Source organism: Heterodontus francisci, chromosome 10, assembly GCF_036365525.1.
Source record: "Heterodontus francisci isolate sHetFra1 chromosome 10, sHetFra1.hap1, whole genome shotgun sequence".
NCBI lineage: Eukaryota > Metazoa > Chordata > Chondrichthyes > Heterodontiformes > Heterodontidae > Heterodontus > Heterodontus francisci.
The window spans coordinates 108,932,341-108,944,884 of record NC_090380.1 but is presented as its reverse complement, the minus strand read 5'-3'; positions in this window follow the sequence as shown (position 1 = coordinate 108,944,884).

Here is a 12,544-nt window from a genome sequence, read left to right as displayed (position 1 = left end):
TTCCAAGTAGTACCATAGGATCTTTTGCATCCACTTGAGAGGGCAGACAGAGCCTTGATTTAAAGTCTTGCCTAAAAGATGGCAGCTCAGACATTTTAGCACTCCCTCAACACGGGTACTGAAGCATCAGCCTAGATTCTGTAAACAAGTTGATCCCACGGGACTTGAACCCACAACTTTCAATGTCAGGAAAAATGTGCAACAGAAGAGAATGTCAGACATTCTTCGATTATGGCTTGGATTATGAGTTTGATGTAAAAGGAGCAGCTGAATACATAAGGTGGAGTAGTGGTAATGTTACTAGACTAGTAATGCAGATGCCCAGGCTGGTGTTGTGGGGACATAGGTTTGAATCCCACCACAGCAGATGGTGAAATTGGGATTCAATTAATAAATCTGCAATTAAAAAAAGCTAATCTAATGGTGGGCATGAAACCATTGTCAATTTTTGTTTAAAACCCCATCTGGTTCACTAATGTTCTTTAAGGAAGGAAATCTGCCATCCTTACCTGGTCTGGCCTACATCTAACTCCAGACTCACAGCAATGTGGTTGACTCTTAAATGCCTGCTGAAATGGCCTAGCAAGCCACTCAGTTCAAGGGCAATTAGGGATGGGCAATAGATGCTGACCTAGCCAGTGTCGCCCTCATCCCATGAATGAATTAAAAAGAAATAGATATCACCCATTTTACACTATTGCCCAATGACAAAATGACCCTCTGGATTTTAACTCCAAGTTCCATCACATAGGCATTATATTTATTTTTGTGTGAAGGATGAAAAGTAAAGCCACACATTTATTTTTTATTTTTGCCATGGCAGTATAACAAGAGAAATAACAATGCAATGCACTTCAGCCAGTCTATTTTTGATGCAGGTATTTTTTCCATTGATACTAAGTAGGTTCACACCTCAGCAAACCCTGTGGGGGAAGGAATGTTACAGAAACGCATTAAATATTTGTGAACTAAGGCATTGCTGACAGTAATTTCTAGGTTCATTCAGGTCAGCACGCCAGGAGTTTGCAGTCAAATAGCTAGAGGGTTTTTGCCAATTCCTAATTGCATCTTATTTTCTGTATTTCTTAACCAATCCTCATAAAATGTACTGGTTTGATTTATAAACATGCTTGCTCCAGAATAATGAGCCATAATAACAGACTCCAATAATGTGGCTTATTTAATTACCCAAATATCAATTGGTATAATGTTAGAGTAAAAGGTAAGGAGGAGAGGAATTTCTCAAATGTGTTCAGGAGAACTTCCTTGATCAGTATATTCTCGATGAAACTAGGAAGGAGGCATTGCTGGATCTGGTGCTGGGGATTGAGGTGGGCCAAGTGAACCAAGTGTCTGTGGGCAAACACTTGGGTAAGAGTGATCATCGTATCATAAGGTTTATATGAGTAATGGAGAAGAGCAAGGAATAATTTAAAGTAGAAATTTTAAATTGGAAGAGGGCTAACTTCAATGGGATGAGAAGGGATCTAGCCAGGGTAAAATGGAACCCAGCGCCAACGTCATCAGAGCGCTCCCAGCTTCGCACATGTGCAGAACGGACCCTTGCTGTCAGTTTGGTGCTGCATGCGCAGCCTATGTTAGTACCCGGATTGCCAGGTCTAATTCATGCGTGCATGCGAAAATGTCATCGCATATTACTACGTCTGCTCACCGCTCGCTCCCTGCCTTACCACTTCTCCCCCGTGCCCACTCGCTTGCCGTTTCACCTCCTCACCTACCTGTGGCCACTCGCTCCCGGCCTCGCCACTTCTCCCACCTCAGTCGCTTGCTCCCCACTTCATCCTGCCTCCCCCCACCCCCGTCTACCTGTGGGCCACTCGCTCCTGGCCTCGCCACTTCCTCCCCTCTACTCTACCTCTGCTTCCCCGCTTCCTCCTGCTTCTGGTTCCCATTCCCTCCCATAATCACTGCCTTTCTTCCCCACACGGTGGAAGCGGGGCAGCGAGAGAGTGACATGATAGGCAGGGGAGGGGAGAGAGTCTGCGAGCGGGACAGAGTGGGGAGCAGAAGCAGGAGGGAGAGGGGAGCAGAGGGGAGGAAGTGGCGAGGCCGGGTGCGAGTGTCCTACGGGTCGGAGGGGGAGGGAGGTGTTGGTGGTGTGAAGTGGGAAGCGAGTGGCTGAGGGGGTAGAAGTTGTGAGATGTGGAGCAAGCAGCGAGCAGATGGGCATGGGAGGCAGTGGTGAAGAGAAGCGCGATGGCAGGAGAGAGCGGGGTACTGTTGACGGCGATCGTAGCCACAGTGGACATTTTGGTTTCATTTGTTTTTGTTTTGTGATAAATTGAGCTGCGCCATCTTTACTACTGGCAGCTGCCAAAAACGTCGCAGACAGTGACATTTCAATGCATGAGGCTGCATTTGGGCATGTGCAGGTACTGCGCCACCTAGTGCTTGTGTTGTCAGCAAATGCACTGGAAAGGTTGGTTATGCTTAGAGTGGATAAGTTGCCTGGTCCAGATGGCTTCCATCCCAAGTTACTAAAGGAACTGGGGGTAGAGATAGCGGAAGGGCTTGCCATATACTTCCAATCTTCCCTGGATACAGGGGAGGTGCCAGAGGATTGGAGAGTGGCAAATGTGAACATCCTTATTCAAGAAAGGGTGTAAGGACAGTCCTAGTAACTACAGGCTGGTCGGTTTAGCATCAGTGGTGGGTAAGGTTTTAGAAACAATAATCAGGGAAAGGAAATCAACAGGCACTTGGAGAGGTTTGAGTTAATTAAGGAGAACCAGCACAGATTTATAAAAGGCAGATTGTGCTTGACTAATTGAGTTTTTTGAGGAAGTAACAGAGAAGGTTGATGAAGGGAAAGCAATGGATGTTGTCTATTTGGATTTTAAGAAAGCTTTTGATAAAGTACCACATAAAAGACTGGTTAACAAAATTGAGGCTCATGGAATAGGAGGAATAGTCAGTGTCAGTTTGGACAATAACTTGGGCTTAAGGACAGAAACAGTGAGTTATGGTAAATGGTTGTTGTTTAGACTAAAGGATGGTAGACAGTGGTAAGTGGAAGATGGAATTTAGTACAGAGAAGTGTAAAGTGATGCATTTTGGCAGAAGGGAAAGGGAGAGGCAATGTAGACTTAATGGCACAGTTCTAGAGTGTACAGGGACATCGGGACCTTGGGGTCCATGTGCAGAGATCCTTGAAGGTGGCAGGACATATTGAAAGAGTAGTTAGCAAAACATATGGGATCTTGGGCTTCATAAATAGGGTTATGAGTACAAAAACAGGGAAGTTATCCCAAACATTTATAAACCACTTGTTAGGCCACAACTAGAATATTGCGTTCAGTTCTGGTCACCACAATTTAGGAAGGAAGTGAGGGTCCTTGAGAGGATTCAGAGGAGATCTACTAGAATGATTTCAGGGATAATGAATTTTAGCTACTAGGTTAGATTGGAGAAGCTGGAGTTGTTCTCCTTGGAGCAAAGGAGATTGAGGGGTGTTTTGATCGAGGTGTACAAGATTATGACAGGTTTAGATAAGGTAGACAAAAAGCTGTTCGCATTAGCTGATGTTGCAAGGACGAAGGACACAGATTTAAGGTTTTGGGCAAGAGGACAGGGAGCATGTGAGGAAGAACGTTTTTACACAGCAAAGGTTAATGACCTGGAACTCGCTTCCTATGAGGGTGGTGGAAGCGGAGACGATTAATGATTTCAAAAGGCAATTGGATGGGCACTTGAGGGAAATAAATTTATATGGTTATGAGGATAGAGCGGGGGAATGGGACTGATTGGATTGCTCTACAGAGAGTCGTAATGGACTCAGTAGACTCCTTCTGTGCCGTAATGACTCTATATATAAAAGCAAAAAACTGCGGATGCTGGAAATCTGAAATAAAAACAAGAAATGCTGGAAATACTCAGCAGGTCTGGCAGCATCTGTGGAGAGAGAAGCAGAGTTTCTCTATATATACCTTCCATAGTAATTACTGAGTTAATGACATATTTGGTGGTAACATAATTAAATACTGTGTAATTACAATGGTAAGGGTAATGGTGTGAATTTGTGCTATAATTGACAAGATACAAATGTATTATTACAGTGCTACAAAAATAAATTGCTACCAAAATAATTTTCTTTATATAAAACTCTTTGCTATCCAGAACCATCAACAGGTTCTCTCAACCCTTCGATTTGTTGGTGTCTCCAGCTGAGATATCACATCAGACTTTGTGGGCCCCACTGAGACGGGGTCAGAGGCGGTGGGGCCCATAAAATTGCAACAGGTGGCGAGGGGGGGTGGGTGTCAGAGGGCCTGACGCTAAACAATTTTCCTGGGGTCGGTATAGGCCAACAATGGCCTTTCTGCCCAGAGGCTAACTGAGGCCCTTAAGTGGCCTTATGATGGCCACTTCTCATGCCACTGGGGTCCAACCAATGGCGGAGGTGCCTCTGCCACGCAGGGAGGGTGACTTGTAAAGCAAGGTGTACTCCCTTTGGGCTAGGGGGAGGGCGGATCCCTCCTTCATGGGCAATCTGTGACCTACGGAATATTTCCGCCAGTAAAACCGACAATTCTGTGGACACCCCTCCCCTGACTTCACACCCATCCCCCTTGCAGAGGACTTTCGGACTGGCCTTCGTGACCCTGCCTCCCTTACCTGAGGTTCAGGGTTTCACCGTCAGGCCTGGATCCAAGGCCTCTGAAGTACCGGCAGTGCCACCGCTGTGGTAGGCCCTGGGATAGGCTGGCAGCTCTTGGAAGTGGGATCTCCTTCTTTAAAGGGACAGAGATCCTTCCACAGGAAACTTAGGCTTCAAAACAATGGAGGATCGCTCAGGGTGGGAGGAGCGGGGAGCACGAAAATGCCAAGGCAGGGTTACCCCGTCTTTTCGGCCCGGCGTTTTATACCCCAGTTGTAAAACCACTTTCAGTCAATCTGGTCATTTGTGGGCTGGCATCGGATAAAAAGAATGTGAAAACCCAACGAATTTGCAATGTGCCTCTGAGTAAAGGAATCTGCCATCCCTACATGTGACTTCAGTCCCATGTTATCTGACTCTCAATGTCCTCAGGGCAACTAGGGCAGGCAATACATGTAGCATTGCTCATGTTGCCCACATCCAAAGAGCAAGGAAAAAGAAAAACTCTACACTCAGATTCTAGCAGAATTTACTTTATCCTCTTATCTAAAAGTTGGCCCTTCTGACAGTTCAGCACTCCATCAAAAATGCACTGAGTTATCAACCTGAATTATGAGCTCAAGTCTCTGTAGGAAGCAGAAAGAAGAATGTACTGATGAGTCCCTTTTGGGTTGGAGACGGATCGAGCTGTACATCTTGCTGTTCAGTGCACTGTTGACATTTTAATTGGTCATCATGGAAAGGTTCAACTGTATCCAAATTGGACAGCATGTCAATATAATGAAATAAAGTTATTGTAGTATTGATATTCTGCCATTATATGTCACTAACATGGTTAGCAAAACTCCAAGCTGTTGGTTTCCAATTTTTTGCAGGCAGTGCATTCAAAGTACTTCTCAAGCACAGGATGGGTTTGGTGTGTGCGCATGTATAGTGCATGCATGTAAGTGTGTGTGCATCAATGTGTGCGCATGCTTGCATGTGTATGTGCGTACTTGTGAGTGTGTGTTTATGTGTGTGTGTTCGTGTGATAAGACTATGGTCTGAATAAGACTGAAGAGGAAAGGCTTCTTTGTTCATCGGCTTTGCCCCATGAGCAGTTGAGCCAAGCAAACCAGAAAGGTCCCAGGTTGGATATCTGAGCCAAGATTTTTCCACAGGAAGCCGATCGGCACCAATCAGTGTCATGAGCACTGAGCCAGCTGTGATTTTCTGAGGTGAACCGCCTTTAAACAATGTAGTTTCCAAGAGTTGGAAACGCCTCCAATTGAAGACTTGCCATTTTTCTACAGGAGTTAAATGTTGTTAGCTTAAAGAACACACAATTGGTGGCACACAATAATGTCTGAAAAGCCTGCTGCAGGGCACAGAAACTTCACTTCACAGATTGGGTGCAGCTGCAATCTCATCACGAAACTCGACAGTATCCAGGTCAAAGCAGTCCACTTGAACGGCAGCCCATCCACCACCTTAAACATTGACTCCCTTCAATACCAGTGCATAGTGGCTGCAGGATATGCTACCCAGAGGATGCACTGCAGCCAAGGTTTCTTGGACAGCACCACTGCTACCCCACCACCACTTAGGAGGTCAAGGGCATAGGAATACCATCGCACCCAAGTTCCTGATTTACAGCAGTGACTACACTTCAAAAAGTACTTCATTGGCTGTAAAGTGCTTTGAGACGTCCAGTGGTCATGAAAGGCGCTATATAGTCATTGAAACAGGCCCTTGGCCCACCGAGTCTGTGCCGACCAATAACCACCCATTTATACTAATCCTACATTAATCCCATTTTCCTTACCACATCCCCACCATTCTCCAACCACCTACCTACACTAGGGGCAATTTACCTATAAACCTGCAGGTCTTTGGCTGTGGGAGGAAACCGGATCACCCAGCAGAAACCCACGTGGTCACAGGGAGAACTTGCAAACTCCACATAGGCAGTACCCAGAACCGAACCTGGGTCGCTGGAGCTGTGAGGCTGTGGTGCTAACCACAGTGCCGCCCCTTTTTTTTTAAATCCCATTTTCCCTACCACATCCCCACCATTCTCCTACCATCTACCTACACTAGGGGAAATTTACAATGGCCAATTTACCAATCAACCTGCAAGTCTTTGGCTGTGGGAGGAAACCAGAGCACCCAGCGGAAACCTGCGCGATCATAGGGAGAACTTGCAAACTCTGCACAGGCAGTACCCAGAACCAAACCCGGGTTGCTGGAGCTGTGAGGCTGCGGTGCTAACCACTGCACCACTGTGCCGCCCTTCTGCACCACTGTGCCGCCCTTATATATAAATGCAAGTCTTTTCCATTTTTCCTCTCCAAGTCACGCACCATCCTGATATATATTGCTGGTGTATTACATTTTAGTTTGCTGATGATAGATGGGAAAGTAAGCTGTGAGGAGGACGCTAAAAGGCTGCAAAGGGATATAGACCGGTTAATTATTGGACAAGAGGGTGGCAGATGGAGCATAATATGGTAGGAAGAATGGAAAAGCAGAATTTTTTTTAACAGGTGCGAGACTGGGAAATATTGGGATTCAGAGGCATTCCTTATACACGAATCATAGAAGTTAGCATGCAAGTATAGCAAACAATTAGGAAGGTCTATTAGTCTTTATTGCAAGGGGTTTGGAATATGAAAAAGTCTTTTTGCAATTATTTAGTGCTTTGGTCAGACCACGAATGGAGTACTGTGTACGTAAGGAAGGATATACATGTCTTCGACGGGGTGCAACAAAATTTCATCAGATTGATTCCTAGGATGAAGGGGCGATATGAGAAGAGATTGAGTTGAATGGGCCTATATTCTCTAGAGTTTAGAAGAATGAGAAGTGATTTCACCTGAAATGTAATTGCTTGTTACAAGCTATGTCATCATTAAGGACTACATGAATGTAGCAGTTCAAGATGGCGGCTCACCACCACCTTCTCAATGGCAATTAGGGTTGGGCAATAAATGCTGTCCTAGTCAGCGAAGCCCATATCCCATGAATGAATAAAAAAAGCACAGATTGGTGCAGCTCAATTACATACTGAAGAAGGATGGAGCAATCAGGGTATGTCTAGATTCGAGGCATCTAAACCTCTCCCTAAAGAGATGCCCCCAAAAGATCCGACATTAGAGGAATTGAATCCCAAGTTCACGGGAGCCAAATTCTTCTCCAAGTTGGATGCCAAACATGGATATTGGTTGGTACACCTAACTAAGGAATCTCAAGAAGTCACCACCTTCAGAACACCATTTGAAAGATATTGCTTCCAGAGACTACCCTTCAGCTTATCTGTCAGTCAAGATCTGTTTCAGCAATATATGGACAGAATTATCGAAAACATACCTGGCTGCATATACATTGCATATGAGATTGGTGTAACGGGCAAAACCAAAGAAAAACATGATCAAAATCTCCATTCCCTGATGGCAGTAGCTCATCTCAAAGGGCTTGTTTTTAATATCAAGAAGTGTCAGGTGAGTGTAAGTCAGATCAATTTCTTTGGCTCCATCTATTCGGGTTGCAGAATCCGTCATGACCCAGGCAAAGTTGAAGATGTAAGGCATATGCCTACTCCACAAGGCAAGGAAGACTTCCAAGGATTTTTCAACTTTTTGGCACCATTCATTTCAAATTTTTCTGACAAAGCATCATCGCTGAGAGATCTCCTAAAGAAAGACGTATCCTTTGTATGACAGGAGGACCATCAGTATCTGTTTGAGTCTCTCAAACAAGCATTGTCAGCAGAAACCTGTACCCTGCAGTACAATGATCCAAGGAAAAAGACAAGCCTGGACGTTGACCCTCACAGAAAGGGCTAGGAGCGTACATCCTGCAGGATGGCAAACCAATTGCATTCGGGTCCAGATGTTTATCCTCAGCACAATCTAATTACTCAAACATAGAGCATGAAATACTTGCTCTGATGTTTGGGATCACAAGGTTCCACACCTACCTGCTCGGCAAGCAGTTCATGGTGGAAAGTGACCAAAAACCACTGGAGATGATCTGGTGCAAATCATTGACAAATGCATCACCACAACTACAGCGACTCTTAGTGAATGTACTGGGGTACAACTTTGACATCTGCTGCAAACCGGATACCAAAATGGTCACCTCAGATATGCTGAGCAGATTGCCAAACTTGAGCAAGAATGAAGAAGTTCCACTGGATCTACAAGTAGACAGTATGGACATCGCGGTGGAAGATGTGCTCAAAATCAATTTAGTGCATTTTGGTCAGCACAAATGTGGCCAACCACAATCAGAAACAGCAAATGGCCCACAACTGAAGGCACTGTGGAGAGTCATCATAGAAGGATGGCCTGAAACAGTAAAAGAGGTGCCAGAAACCCTCAGATGTTTTTAGCCTTATAGAGATGAACTTGGTATCTCGAGAAGCGTCACCTTCAAGGGAAAACTAGTGATTGTGCCCAAAGCTCTCCGACAGGACATCTTGCCACAACTTCACCTGGGCCATATGGGCATAGAGCAAACGCGGCGACTGGCATGAGACACTGTTTCTTGGCCAGGGATCGATCATGACATTGAAAGGTTAGTGAGGATGTGCGAGGCATGCCAGAGCCACCAGCTACAATAACGCAAACAACCTCTACATCCTCACGAGATTCCATCAGTCCCTTGGTCCAAAATCGCCACTGATCTATTTTCCGTCATTGGAGACGACTTTATTTTAGTCACTGACAATTTCTCTAAATTTCCAATTGTCAGGCAGGTAAAAGACACTTCAAGTGCGGTTGTCGCAGACACACTGAGTGCCATATTCAGTCTATTGGGTGCACCTGAAGAAATTGTTTCTGACAATGGGCCACAGTGTATACAGGCAAACCTTTCAGGGATATGTGTGCCAAATGGGGCGTGGATCATATGACGTCCTCACCACATTACAGATTTTCGTATTGCCATGTTATACCTCAGAGCTACACCTATGGATATGGGCTTACCGTCACCAGCAGAGATCATGTTTGGCAAACAAGTGCAGATGACTCTGCCAAGCCATCATCTGTCCAAATTCTCCGAGATGCAGGAGACACTGCTCGAAAAACAGGGGAGAATGAAGATGGCGCATGACCGACACGCAGGGTGGAACTACCTCAGCTATGTGCAGGACAAAAGATCAGGGACATGCACCCCACAATGAAAACATGGTTGCCTGCAGAGGTGTCTGGAATGTGTGGTGAGCCTAGCTCCTACGAGATTACAACATCTAGTGGAGTGCTGTTGAGAAGGAACCGACGCCAACTGAGAGAGGTGTGCAGTACTCCAATTGTGCATGGCAGACTCGAGGAAGCATGCTTCGACGGTGGGGGTGTGACAGAACAACAGGATGGCAACCAACGCATAGACAACATGCCTGCAAACCCAGGACAGACAAGGGTGAAATCCACGTGCCTAGAAGGTGATACCAATACCAGATCTGGAAGATCTGGGCGGCACAGTGGCGCAGTGGTTAGCACCGCAGCCTCACAGCTCCAGCGACCCGGGTTCAATTCCGGGTACTGCCTGTGTGGAGTTTGCAAGTTCTCCCTGTGTCTGCGTGGGTTTCCTCCGGGTGCTCCGGTTTCCTCCCACATGCCAAAGACTTGCAGGTTGATAGGTAAATTGGCCATTAGAAATTGCCCCTAGTATAGGTAGGTGGTAGGGATAATATAGGGACAGGTGGGGATGTGGTAGGAATATGGAATTAGTATAGGAATAGTGTAAACGGGTGGTTGATGGTCGGCACAGACTCGGTGGGCCGAAGGGCCTGTTTCAGTGCTGTATCTCTAAACTAAACTAAAGTTGTCAAACCATTGAGACGATATAGGGACTTTTGGGCCCCTATATTTGTAAAGTTCATAATCCCTATCCTTTGTAAATAATTTTAATGTTATCTAATTTTATGTTTTTTTTTCTTTTAACGTATAAGATTTAGCTTTGGAAAGAAGGGCGATGTTGTACGATTGGTTTTTTTAAATTGTGATATCCCTTTAAGATCTTAGTGTGCTAATGAGCTAAGTACCAATACGTAGTCATGTAACTCAGAGGCAGAGTCATGCTGCTACAGTAACACCACAAGGCATGTTCTGTAAATAGGTCTGTGCTGTATAATAGTTTAGCTGTAAATAAACCTGTTTGAGATCTTCAACCAAACTGGGCTCCACGCATCTCATTGATGTTATGTCAGACAACATAAAAAGAACCCTTTACAAACAGACCTCCCCTGCTATTTTTTAAGAGTCTCACGGGATATCTTGCATCCAAATTCGATTCATTCTATGTGATATCAAGAAATGACTGAAGGCACTGGATACTGCAAAGTCTATGGGCCCTGACAAAATTCCGGCAATAGTACTGAAGACCTGTGCTCCAGAACTTGCCGCGCCCCTAGCTAAGCTGTTCCAGTACAGCTACAACACTGGCATCTACCCTGCAATGTGGAAAATTGCCCAGGTATGTTCTGTACACAAAAAGCAGGACAAGTCCAACCCGGCCAATTACCACTCCATCAGCCTACTCTCAATCATCAGTAAAGTGATGGAAGGTGTCATCAACAGTGCAATCAAGTGGCACTTGCTTAGCAATAACCTGCTCAGTGATGCTCAGTTTGGTTTCCACCAGGGCCATTCTGCTCCTGACCTCATTACAGCCTTGGTTCAAACATGGACAAGAGCTGAACTCAAGAGGTGAGGTGAGAGTGGTTGCTCTTGACATCAAGGCAGCATTTGAGCGAGTATGGCATCAAGGAGCCCGAGCAAAACTGAAGTCAATGGGAATCAGGGGGAAAACCCTCCACTGGCTGGAGTCATACCTAGTGCAAAGGAAGATGGTTGTGGTTGTTGCAGGTCAATCATCTGAGCTCCAGGATACGACTGCAAGAGTTCCTCAGGGTAGTGTCCTAGGCCCAACCATCTTCAGCTGTTTCATCAATGACCTTCCTTCAATCATAAGGTTAGAAGTTGAAATGTTCGCTGATGATTGCACAATGTTCAGCACCATTCGTGACTCCTCAGATACTGAAGCAGTCCGTGTAGAAATGCAGCAAGATCTGGACAATATCCAGGCTTGGGCTGATAAGTGGCAAGTAACATTCACGCCACACAAGTGCCAGGCAATGACCATCTCCCCTTGACATTCAACAGCATTACCATCGCTGAATCCCCCACTATCAACATCCTTGGGGCTACCATTGACCAGAAACTGAACTGGAGTAGCCATATAAATACCATGGCTACAAGAGCAGGTCAGAGGCTAGGAATCCTGAGGCGAGTAGCTCACCTCATGACTCCCTAAAGTCTGTCCACCATCTACAAGGCACAAGTCTGGAGTGTAATGGAATACTCTCCACTTGCCTGGATGGATGCAGCTCCAACAACACTCATAAGCTCGACACCATCCAAGACAAAGCAGCCCGCTTGATTGGCACCCCATCTACAAACATTCACTCCCTCCACCACCGACGCACTGTGGCAGCAGTGTGTACCATCTACAAGATGCAATGCAGCAATGTACCAAGGCTCCTTAGACAGCACCTTCCAAACCTGCGACCTCTACCAACTGGAAGGACAAGGGCAGCAAATGGTTGGCGACACCACCACCTGCAAGTTCCCCTCCAAGACACACACCATCCTGACTTGGAACTATATCACCGTTCCTTCACTGTCGCTGGGTCAAAATCCTGGAACTCCCTTCCTAACAGCACTGCAGCGGTTCAAAAAGGCAGTTCACCACTACCTTCTCAAGGGCAATTAGGGATGGGCAATAAATGCTGACATAGCCAGCGAGGCCCAAATCCCATGAATGAATTAAAAAAAATATGAGTGGGTAGTTGGAACCTCAGTTTAACATCTCATCCAAAAGATGGCATCTTCGACAGTGTGGTACTCCCTCGGTACTACATGAGAGGCTCCAACAGAGGTGGCT